Consider the following 12,467-nt stretch of genomic DNA (forward strand, 5'->3'; position numbering starts at 1 on the left):
TTCTCTGCTTTATTGGTTATAAATACCACAACCACAGTAATCACCTTTTCACAAATCAACAAAAATGCCTCAAAGCAGACTGCAAAAAGGCTACTGCTTTCATAGGCTCCATTCCTTAACCTTAAACATGCCAGTAAGAGTCTCAACTCTCATTCCACGATTCTGTTTATTTATGAAAAGCAGTACTGTACCATTGCTGATGGAGTCTTGTGGGGGCCGGGTTACTGGTAATTGATACCTTTTAAAAATATCCAAAATATAGGATGATGCCACATGTTGCTGCTGCTGCTGCTATTACTAGGACCAACACTCTTTGATTCAATTAGTTAACAGCACTTTCTTTTGCAGCCCAGTTTTACTGAATATTTGTTCTACAAATCAAGACACTAAAAATACAGTGGTCTCTAAAATGAAAAGGGAAACTGCCTGGTCCCTTTGTGCACCCAGAGATTTTAGTGACCCAAGAAGTATGACCCAAAGCAGCTCATACAAAAATGGCGATAATGTGTGTTTTCTACGGATGTTTTCACTAATGGTTAATTTTTTAATTAACCGCCTTGAGTTCACTTGGAAACTATCTCTGGAGGATGAGAGCTCAGTTCCTTTTGTATTCACATGTGCACCTCAGTGTAAAAGGACTTCGAAAGGTCTCATTTATTTTTGCTCGTTCTCTTCAATGTTTTTCTGAACTGACCGTGCTTCCACATTGCACTGAAACAAACAAACCAAACTCGGTCCTTTTGCCCAGACTATCTCTTAAGAAGGACTGAGTTCTGTTTGATTAAAACAAACTCTGAAAGGGACAAGTTCTTTTGACTCATTCACACATGCTTCAAAAACAAACCAAACCGCATTCAGTTAGAAAAAATCAGCACAAATGAACCAAGTGTGAATGCACCCTAAGACTGCATGTTTCGATCCCTAAAGAAATAGTTGTAAAACCTGTACAATATGTATGTAATGGAACACTCTCACGTCACAATGATAGAATTCAACATAGACGTGCCAGTCCGCTAAACTTATAAAACCTGCCTCTCTAACCCCCGAGAATGTTCTACTACCCTATGTCATGCTAAGGACACTATCATACCATCCAAGTAGTTCTTCACACGCTTTCCTATCACTGGCTCCTTGGAAATACGTTGCATCTGGTCTCTGATAACATGCACTATACAGTGAGTTCAGAGGCAGTAATGGCAAATAATGTTGAAATTAAGCCAATCAAAGACTTTAATGCAGTTGTCTAGCTGGTCAATATGTTGCTGTCTCCGTAGTTCCCCCCTGGAGTGCCTGACAGTAAGTTCCAGGAGGAAAATTCCCCAGGGGGTTAATGTCCCCTAACACACTGGCTGAGTCACTCACAGACCTCTGCCTGTAATATTGAGTGACAGCATCAGCAGCTTTCCTGAGGCTACTCAGTGACAGTGACAGACCCAGCTGCATGCTGCCTGCTAGGACTCCACGATGACAACTGCAGAGTCTAAGTGATTCTCTGTATAACAAATCACTGCCGTTGATCTTTTATTATATAAAAAAACTGGGTGTTAATTGATTGAGCTTGTTGTTCCTTGCTTTGAAGTTATTATTAGGTTAAGAATTCTATGACAGATTAGACAAAACTGCTCCTGTAAATGGACAGTAGGAGGCAAAGTTGAAGAAAGTGAGTTTTTTTTAGACTCCAGTACATATTATTTTAACTTTTCAGAAATTATTCTATGTGGTTAACGTGAATAATCTGCAGGGGTGTTAATCAGTATTTTGGCACTTTTATCTTTATAATTTCTTATTTAATGTTGAAATAGACTGTTGCTGCTTTTAATGTCCTTTGTGTGATTGTGTTGTATGGGATAGTTCATTGGTTGATTTTTGAGGTGCTTTGTGTGAGTGTGTTGAGGATAGTTCATTGGTTGATTTTTGAGGTGTTTTGTGAGCGGGTGTTTAGAGGATAGTTCATTGGTTGATTTTTGAGGTGTTTTGTGAGCGGGTGTTTAGAGGATAGTTCATTGGTTGATTTTTGAGGTGTTTTGTGAGCGGGTGTTTAGAGGATAGTTCATTGGTTGATTTTTGAGGTGTTTTGTGAGCGGGTTAGAGGACAGTTCATTGGTTGATTTTTGAGGTGTTTTGTGAGCGGGTGTTTAGAGGATAGTTCATTGGTTGATTTTTGAGGTGCTTTGTGAGTGTGTGTTGTAGAGGACAGTTCATTGGTTGATTTTTGAGGTGTTTTGTGTGAGTGTTTTGTGGATAGTTCATTGTTTGATTTGTGAGGTGTTTTGTGCGAGTGTGTTGTGGATAGTTCATTGGTTGATTTTTGAGGTGTTTTGTGAGCATGTGTTTAGAGGATAGTTCATTGGTTGATTTTTGAGGTGTTTTGTGATGTGTTTAGAGGATAGTTCATTGGTTGATTTTTTGAGGTGTTTTGTGAGTGTGTGTGTGTAGAGGATAGTTCATTGGTTGATTTTTTGAGGTGTTTTGTGTGAGTGTGTTGTGGATAGTTCATTGTTTGATTTTTGAGGTGTTTTGTGAGCGGGTGTTTAGAGGATAGTTCATTGGTTGATTTTTTTGAGGTGTTTTGTGAGCGGGTGTTTAGAGGATAGTTCATTGGTTGATTTTTGAGGTGTTTTGTGAGCGGGTGTTTAGAGGACAGTTCATTGGTTGATTTTTGAGGTGTTTTGTGTGTTTTGAGGATAGTTCATTGGTTGATTTTTGAGGTGCTTTGTGAGTGTGTGTTGTAGAGGACAGTTCATTGGTTGATTTTTGAGGTGTTTTGTGTGAGTGTTTTGTGGATAGTTCATTGTTTGATTTGTGAGGTGTTTTGTGCGAGTGTGTTGTGGATAGTTCATTGGTTGATTTTTGAGGTGTTTTGTGAGCATGTGTTTAGAGGATAGTTCATTGGTTGATTTTTGAGGTGTTTTGTGAGCGTGTGTTTAGAGGATAGTTCATTGGTTGATTTTTTGAGGTGTTTTGTGAGTGTGTGTGTGTAGAGGATAGTTCATTGGTTGATTTTTTGAGGTGTTTTGTGTGAGTGTGTTGTGGATAGTTCATTGTTTGATTTGTGAGGTGTTTTGTGCGAGTGTGTTGTGGATAGTTCATTGGTTGATTTTTTGAGGTGTTTTGTGAGTGTGTAGAGGATAGTTCATTGGTTGATTTTTGAGGTGTTTTGTGTGTGTGTTGTGGATAGTTCATTGGTTGATTTGTGAGTGTGTGTTGTAGAGGATAGTTCATTGGTTGATTTTTGAGGTGCTTTGTGTGAGTGTTTTTCAAATCCCGGCTCACTCACTGACTCCAGTGTGTGTCCCTAAGCAAGTCACTTGACCTCGTTGTGCTCAGTCTTTCAGGTGAGCTGTTGTTAAAAGTGACTCTGCAGCTGATGCATAGTTCACACACTCTAGTCTCAGTAATTAGCCTCTGATAAAGGTGCCTGCTAAGTAGTAGTAGTAGTAGTAATAATAATAATAATAATAATATTTCAGCTGCCCCTGCATTTTAGTGGATTACAGCCTGCAATAATAGAACAGGAACCACTAGGTGGCAGTGACACCAAAGAGAACATTGTTGTTGACTCCTTATGTTTTATATAACATACTGAAATAGCTTTGTTTTAACTTTCTTTTTAAATTCATGTTTACTTTTTTTTTTTTTTTTTACTTCTAACTTCATTTTTTAAAATAATTTGGGACTTGACCTCTATTTATTTAATATTAAACATTTTTAATCAACATATTATTAATGTATTACTATTATAATATTTGTTTTGAACCTTTTAAAGAGGAAAAATATAAACAAAAAAAAAAAAAACAACATACCATTTAACTTAACGTCTTCCAAGATAAAAAAAAAAAAAAAAAAAAAATTCCCTGAAGTCTCTTGGGGCAGAATTATCCCTAACTAAACTGTCAAAATCTCTTCAGGTGATCTGACAAGACAATAAGTTACACTGCTTGACCTGACATCACATGTGATGACCTCTGTCAGTTAGGTAGGTTGTGACACTCCATTGCCCCAGTGTCCTACCCTGTGTTCCATTGAAGAACATTGTCCTTCAGGTTGGGGGTGTCATTATAGACCACAGGAGGCAGAGTGAAAGGGAAGGTTATTACTTTAAAAGACAAATCTGTCATTGTAAATCCTGAAAAAAAAGGCAAAATCCTGAAAAAAAAGGCAAAATGAAGATTCCGTACAGTTTGTACTTTGGTGTGAACCAGAATACTTTACCATCAGTGATGCTGTGCCACAGAGTGCTGTACAAGCTGGGTATAAAGCAATGCTGTGCCACAGAGCGCTGTACAAGCTGGTTATAAAGCAATGTTGTGCCACAGAGTGCTGTACAAGCTGGGTATAAAGCAATGCTGTGCCACAGAGTGCTGTACAAGCTGGGTATAAAGCAATGCTGTGCCACAGAGCACTGTACAAGCTGGGTATAAAGCAATGCTGTGCCACAAAGCGCTGTACAAGCTGGGTATAAAGCAATGCTGTGCCACAAAGCGCTGTACAAGCTGGGTATAAAGCAATGCTGTGCCACAAAGCACTGTACAAGCTGGGTATAAAGCAATGCTGTGCCACAGAGCACTGTACAAGCTGGGTATAAAGCAATGCTGTGCCACAAAGCGCTGTACAAGCTGGGTATAAAGCAATGCTGTGCCACAAAGCACTGTACAAGCTGGGTATAAAGCAATGCTGTGCCACAGAGCGCTGTACAAGCTGGGTATAAAGCAATGCTGTGCCACAGAGTGCTGTACAAGCTGGGTATAAAGCAATGCTGTGCCACAGAGTGCTGTACAAGCTGGGTATAAAGCAATGCTGTGCCACAGAGTGCTGTACAAGCTGGTTATAAAGCAATGCTGTGCCACAGAGTGCTGTACAAGCTGGATATAAAGCAATGCTGTGCCACAGAGTGCTGTACAAGCTGGGTATAAAGCAATGCTGTGCCACAGAGTGCTGTACAAGCTGGGTGTAAAGCAATGCTGTGCCACAGAGCGCTATACAAGCTGGGTATAAAGCAATGCTGTGCCACCAAGCTCTGTATAAACTGGTTATAAAGCAATGCTGTGCCACAGAGTGCTGTACAAGCTGGTTATAAATCCTCACGTTTACTAGCATGTTCTCAGTGAGATTGCAGAAAAGACTGCTTTTAACCCATTGGGAGGGGGTCCTTTGAAGGCCAGTGAGAACCCACAAAACCCTGGAAGATTGACACTTCTCCCCTTACATTGATAAATGTGTTTAATTTTATGATTGCCAGAGGTGCTTCTCCAATACAGCACCTATCAAACACTCTCAAATGTCTGGCATTTCCACATCAAGCAGGTCATGAGAATCATGAAAAGGGGGAATGGAAATGGAATTGCCTCTGTGAAAGAAAACCAGGAGGACAAAATGAATGGAAAGTTATTGGGTTACCTGGCCTTCGGTTTATCTCCACACTCAGCATGTCAGCACTGTCACACCAACAGCTCCACAGCTCTGCATACCTGAGCTTCTTTAGAATGTAAGTTGCAATTGGAGTGCAGTAAAAGCAAACACACTTGTCATTTTCCTTGGCACTTACTATGTTGCTAATGTTTACTGTGTTTAATTACTGTAAAACTTCAATTAAATGCCTCGGACACGGCACGTATTGATGACCGACGATTATTGGAGACTGGTGTTTATATTAGATCACTAGCTTCACATGCTTTATGTGGTCATTGAGAAGCTGCTAACACAGCCTTGTAGCAACATTCTAATTCAATTTAAACATTCCAGCAACTTTGTTAAAAGGTTGTGTGTCAGTGGGAACTAAGTAACAAAGTTGTTTTTATAACAGAATTACATTGTATTGCACATCCTCAAGTATAAAGCAAAAGTATTATTACTGTCTTTTTATATGCACTGGTTAAGAAGGATATTATTAACCAGTGCATACAAGCAGAAGTACGAATTTATATTTAACAACAGCATCAGATCTACCATTGTTAATAATACTAATAATAATGGGTAAATCCACTAAAAGGTAGCCTGTAGATATCAGAACACAGTCGTGTAGGCTAGCCTTTCAGCACAATACTAATAATAGTAATGCAAACTTCTAAAATGTTTTTAAAAATGAACAATAAAAGCAATAAGTATCATTATCAAATAATTTATTGTTTCATCTCAAACTTGTAGATTGTCAATACAACAAAACACGTTAAAATACACCAAGAGGTTTGTATCTGGCCTACTTTCAGCACGCTTAATTATCAAAACTTTTAATAACGTAATAATTGCATTAAACAAATATGCATTACATATAGGCCTTAAATTAATGTTTCTGAATATGTCCGAACATTGTGTACTGGGAGGAGGCTGCACTATATATTGTGTCACAAACTGGAAAGTATCCATTCATTTATAGTTGATCAGGGAATTGAAAATCGGGAAAGATCATTAAAGTGGAAGTGTTTAAATATTACATTTCAGATAGATAAAAAGTAATAGATAATCTTATTAGTTCAGTGGGTAAATGTCAATCTCATGGAGACATGAGTCTAGTGTATGAACCAAGCTTATGTTCAGCTGAGAAATGATTGGGGAATGGTAACATTATTGTCCATTTGTGATATTTATTGAAGGCTTTTTGTCGTGGCTCTGCACTTGATTTATAATGCTTTAAATGCTACTATGACACACAGTGCATTAACCGTTTAGTAATTTTTTTTTAATTCAGATTAAGTAACATAATAAAAGAAGAAATATCTAGTGTGTAAAGTGGATGGCTGTCCATCTGGGTATAACAATTATTCCTAATTAGGCAGGTACTAAAAACAAGGCAGAACGCTCGAAGATGCCCAAATAAAATGAGCTCCTCTAACAAATAACTGAGTATATAAATAAATTCAAATGGGGCGGTGTCTTCTGACTTCAGTCTGGCTCTCAGTGTAATAGAAGGGGCACTACACCCTCAAGTAGTTACGCAGTTACAAAATTATCTTATTTATTAATTTTTTTTTCAAAGCAGCAGGGGGGAGAATTTGTTTTTGGGATGGAGCAATTTTCCATGGACATCTGAGACAAAAAATGGGCCATGAAACACGACACTGCTGGGTACGGAAATGTGTCTTCCTTGACAGATGTCAGGATTGATTTTTTCTACATCAAACCATTTCCAAAACTGCCTATGTAGGTTCAGTCTGTTTGAAAGCGACAGCCCGCTGACGGCAGAGTATTTGGGTCAGCTGTGGTAAGTGGCTGAGTGGCGCTGATGGATCAGACGCCCCGCTGGCTTCTCTTCTGTCTCAACCAGAGGCAAGAGCCTTCAAGGTACTAAAGGATAACAAAGCTCTTTCTCTCTCTCTGTCTCTCTTGTAGAAGTGTGTGCTAAACCGTTAGGTTAAAAAGTACTGATTGACTCTCTTCAGATGATTCTTTTGAAGTTTTTGAAATACAAAAGTAGCAAACTGCACTGTCCATGCTGTTCTGTGGAAGGGTACTGCACTGTGTCTCCCTTCAGTACAGGTGTCCAGCGACCTTCCTGGTCTTCATAGAAATGCTATGTCTTCAGTGGCGGCTACCTCCATTTAACATGTTCATTTGTGTGCTTGTATGAAGGAGAGGTTTTGATGTCTCATCAGTTCTGTTGTGTTTTGGATTTACCCTGCAGAGGGAGCAATTGCTTGCATTGTTAATTTCTAGCTGCTGGTTTTCAGTGGCTCTGTTAAAATGAGGTTGAATGTGTGTTTCTGCAACATCAATCTTAGATCAATCTTTTTTATTTTCAAAACAGAAATAGAAGAATTTCCAGTGAGCCAGATTGGTGTCATACGTGTTGTCAATTGCAGTTCTCCTAATAGCCAGCATGTGTTGTATAGGTACTGTAGCATGGCATTTTTAATCAATATTGTAATATAGTGGGACACCTATAAATGAGATAGCTCTAGTAATTTAATACAGATGTCAAAGTTTTACTCAATCGATTAATAAATACAGAGGTTGGCAAACTTGTCACATTTTGGTCTGGTTTCATGGGCTCCTATTAGTATTAATTGGCACTACTAATTTGCAAAACTAGCATGGGTAGGCAACTCTGTGCTTGGAGTGCCGTTCCATTACAGGTTTATATGTATAATAAATGATTATGTGCTTCAGACTCTGGTCAGGGGTTTAATTGAATAATTAAGGACATCATTACTTGGAATAAGGACTTGCTCGAGTTGCTTATACATGCCCTATAGTAAAAGAATATATAAGTACACCAATAAATTTGTAGGACACTTTAGAAACATGGGAAACCAAGTATGATAAATACAATGCCTCTTGATGATTACTAACCATTAGGGTATTTTCTGATGGATCTTCGTTGGTTTATTTAAGTAGAACGTTATATTCTACAGAGAGGTTAATGGGCCTATAAGGTACAGTAACCTCTCTGTGAAATATAAAATTAGTTTGACGTTTCTTTATACCTACTGCTATAGCTTACTGTTTTTGTTGCGTTGTCCCTGAAAGCTTCCCCTTTTCTCCAGTAGACTGCATGTTATGTGGAAGGGGTAATGTAGGGAATGTGCTGGGTGGAAGGGTTCACTCCATGCTGGGATAGATGTACTGTGGGGACCTGCTGTAGGTTTACAACCCGGCCTACTCCTAAGCAACGGTGGTTCATTCATTATTGCACACTGTAACCGTGTAGCTGTGTGTGTAGTGGATGGATCATTATAACCTTTGCTCTACTGGCACAGAGGTGAAGGTGTTGCCTGCAGTCTGGCCATTGCCACTGCGCTAAAATGTCGACATGGCTGTATGTACAAATTCACTTTTCATTAGACACTTGACACATCTTCAGGACTCTCACCAGTGTGTCACTGTTCTGTGTGTATTGTTATTGGTATGCACACATTTCTTGATGAAGAAGCTAAGCAGTACCAGTTTGTTAGGTGTTGCATTTTATTATTTCAGTGAAAAAAGGGACTCTCAAAAACTGTCGTATATTATTAATGCAGAAAAGAAAAAAAAAAAAAGCCTGGCTCTCATACTGCATGACCTGCTACTTTTGCAAATGCTTCAGAAAACAAAACAACATTTAAGAAACAAAAAGGAGCATTGTCTGTTGCAGAAGGGCCTGTTGGTCACTTGGCTTGAAAGTAGAAGAACCCTGTTTTATGTTGAATAGTAAAGGAGTTACTTGCTGGCATTGTCCTCCCAGTGTATATTATTGTTATTCTTTCAACTGATACTGGTCCTCCATCACGCCGTGCAAATTTTAGATTTAAGAATTTGGAAACTGTATGAAACAGCAGAAGAGTTATCAATGAAATTCAGGACAGCAAAGGCGAATGAAGAAAATAGAAATACGAGAAGCTGGTGTTGTGTGGTGGCTATGCCAGGGTTTAATGTACATTGGCACAGAACGCTTTGCTTTTGATTAGTCAACACCCTGGCACAGTAATCACTATGAACATATCACTGCAGGATGACATTTAAAAGCGAGAATACAATGTTGTCACTAATGCCTCGCATCAAGTGATCATTGAGCAGATCCGCTTGAAGCACTGCTTTCCTGGAATAATTCTCCTGTCAGCATTCCCTTGACGTTCAGTCTTAATAGCAGGGCACAATTTGCCAGTGAAAGAGGCTACTGAAACGCAAGCAACGATTCAGCATTTATCTATTTATTTATTTATTTATTGTTTTACTTGGTCTTGCATTCTTCATCTGATGGAGTCAGTTTGTTGATTTTGTAATTGTCTTTTAGTTCATTGATATAGAGTTTTGCGTGCTTAACGAATCTTTCTGCTCTTGGAAACCCATGCAATATGTATTGTAGAACATGGTATAGCTCAATAAGATATTACATGAAAAAGTTTGAATCAGAACCCCTGCAAAATCCAAATTTGTCTGTTTGGATCTTTATTTGTGTCTGTAGTTGTTTCAGCTTCATTGTTTTCTAATTCTACTTTTCAAGCTTGTTTTGTCATTCCACAATAGCCCAGTAAACTCGCCACAGAGACGAACCATCATACCAAGACTGAACCAAGCACTCCACACAAACACAAGTTTGTGACAAAGCCACTCCTGCTTTCACTACAAATTAAAATCCCCATACATACTGAGAGCCTGCAGACACTTTCGCCTCATTAAAGAGTTTACTTTCGAACGGGAACTACTGGCTGTTCTTTTTGTTCCATTCTTTCTCTTCTAGCATTCTGCCACTGGCAACTCGGCACAGAGGGTGGCACTTGAGTCGTTCTGGGCAGAAGAGAAAATTGCAAAAGTGACCTCTGAGCAAAGAAAATAGCCAAGTAAAGTAGAAGAAAGGCGAAAATCAACTCTTTGTGAAAACATTAATACAAGCCAGTCTCTGGCAAACACGTTGGCGCCAAGAGTGTAAGCTTAATTTGCCCACTGCTGTTGCAATTCTTATTTAGCATCTGTTCCCGAATACAAACTTGGTTACATAGCCCTAATACTCTGGTGCAACAGGGAATTGCGAAGATCAATTTCGGCCTCATCTCACAGACGTGACGACTTATTCATATTGTAAACCCTCTGTCAGTTCCTACCATGTACATAATTAATGTAGAGAAATAAAGGAATGGAGCAGGAGGGGAGGGGGGATTGAGTAGGTCTTTGGTAGATGTTTCATTTCTGTCATTAGGATACGATTGGAAATACCTGCCATGTTTTTTTTTCTTTGTCTCCCAAGCTAGGAAACAACACAATAACCGTTTGATGGATTGCTTTCTTTGTGATAAAGAAGCTATTAAAAACGATTACAAAAGCGCTGTCAACTTTAATTCCTGAATCAGACATCTGATGTGGTTGAAGGAAAGCAGTTCATTTCATTCTTAACTGTGTCATGCCTTGTGATTAATATATCTCCAGGATAAGTGCTGGCTGTTCATAATTTGTCATCCATCCAATAATAAAGCAGTTGGATAAAGCAGCTGTAAGTTTGAAATAATGTGACTTTGGCTGCAGTTTATTTGGATCCAGGGTGGTGGTGCAGAGTCCGGGACTCTTGGTGTCCATGTGGAACGGTACACTGGTTGTAATTTGCAAGGGGTTTACCTGTCCGATTTGAGTTTGAGTTCAGCATGAGCAGGGGTGACATTTTAATTTGACAGGGACGCCTGTCACGTGTGTTATGAGTCTCGTCCTGTGCGTGCAGATCTGAAACATGACAATGCCCTTCCATTTGGCTGCTAATTTAGATGTTCGGTTGAGCGTGTGCAGGATTGTTTCCTATGCTGGAGCCCCCAGGGTGAACTTTCTAAACTGGGTCAGTCTGGGTAATCAGATCTGAGTCTTATTAAAGTAGCTGCATGCCTCTTTCACTCTGAACTCGGTCAATTTGAACATTTATATCTGTGGTGGAAGATCTTTCACGTTGGTTTGTTTTCTGGATATGTGAGTGTGTGTAAAGCAGCATGATTTTTTGGGGGGGTTTGAAACAAAATATTTATTGATTGAATAAATAAATATATGGCAGGTAGAAATGTATTAAGGTCTGTTTTGTTTATATCAATTTCAAGAAAAGAACAAAACCTGTTTTCCAAAATGATTTCATAAATGTAAATATTAGTAAGGAGGTCATGTGCACAAAACAGTTTAATGTCATGCAAAGACACAACTGTAATTATCATTTATATACAAAAAATACAACAATCCATATATATATATATATATATATATATATATATATATATATATATATATATATATATATATAATAATAAAATTGTGTGTGTGTATGTAATATGTAAGAAACTGTTTTTGCTTTTCGTATCTGGCAAACTGCTGGCTGCCTGTGAACTCCGCTTTTCATTCTGCTCCCCAGGGCTTTGACTCTGTGCATGGTGAGGGTCTCGTGGGTTTCATTAGGACCCAGTAGATACCTGGGGATTCACAGTTTCTCCAGAAGCCACAGTTGGCTAATTTTGCAACAGGTGAAACCCTGTGCATTGTATCCCCTCTCTCCTCGCTCCGTTTTCATTAAAGCACAATTTACCTGTGATATTCAGAACTGTAATTAGACTGTGTGTTATTTCAAAGTGAACTGTAGGTAGCATTTAATCATTCTTTTTGTTATCTGTAAAGTAATGTAATCCTTCGATTAAGAACTATGATTGTAATAACAGGAAAAAATCTTTAAGCTCTTCAAATTGAAAGGGACGGACAGTGATGGATGTTTTTATTTAAGCTGGTCTTTTTAAATGAAGCAGGTAGGAAGAGAGTATCTTACTGTGTGAGTTTCTGCTGTAGCCCATATGCTGTGTGTAATTTTTTTCTTCTTCAGTGTTTCCAATGGTGGGAAGTACATATCAAAATACAGCTTGAGCAATTTGAAACCAGTTTATAACTTGATGGCAAAGTACACATACTGTATATACCACTTATTTTCTCTTTTCCACTCTCACTGATTTAGAATATATATAATATTACACTATTGAAACGTTTTAACCCCTGTAACCAGGGAAGGCATATTACCAGCAGTCTTGGTTTTTGTACTGCTG

The 12,467-nt window shown here is 38.6% G+C and overlaps 1 protein-coding gene across 7 annotated transcripts in view; it reads left to right on the plus strand.

Moving 5' to 3' along the window:
• The window catches only part of LOC121311053 (partitioning defective 3 homolog), a 358,770-nt gene that overhangs the window by 68,855 nt on the left and 277,448 nt on the right, over window positions 1-12,467 (plus strand). The window lies entirely within an intron of this gene.

The sequence above is a fragment of the Polyodon spathula genome, chromosome 3, assembly GCF_017654505.1.
Source record: "Polyodon spathula isolate WHYD16114869_AA chromosome 3, ASM1765450v1, whole genome shotgun sequence".
Classification (NCBI taxonomy): Eukaryota; Metazoa; Chordata; class Actinopteri; order Acipenseriformes; family Polyodontidae; genus Polyodon; species Polyodon spathula.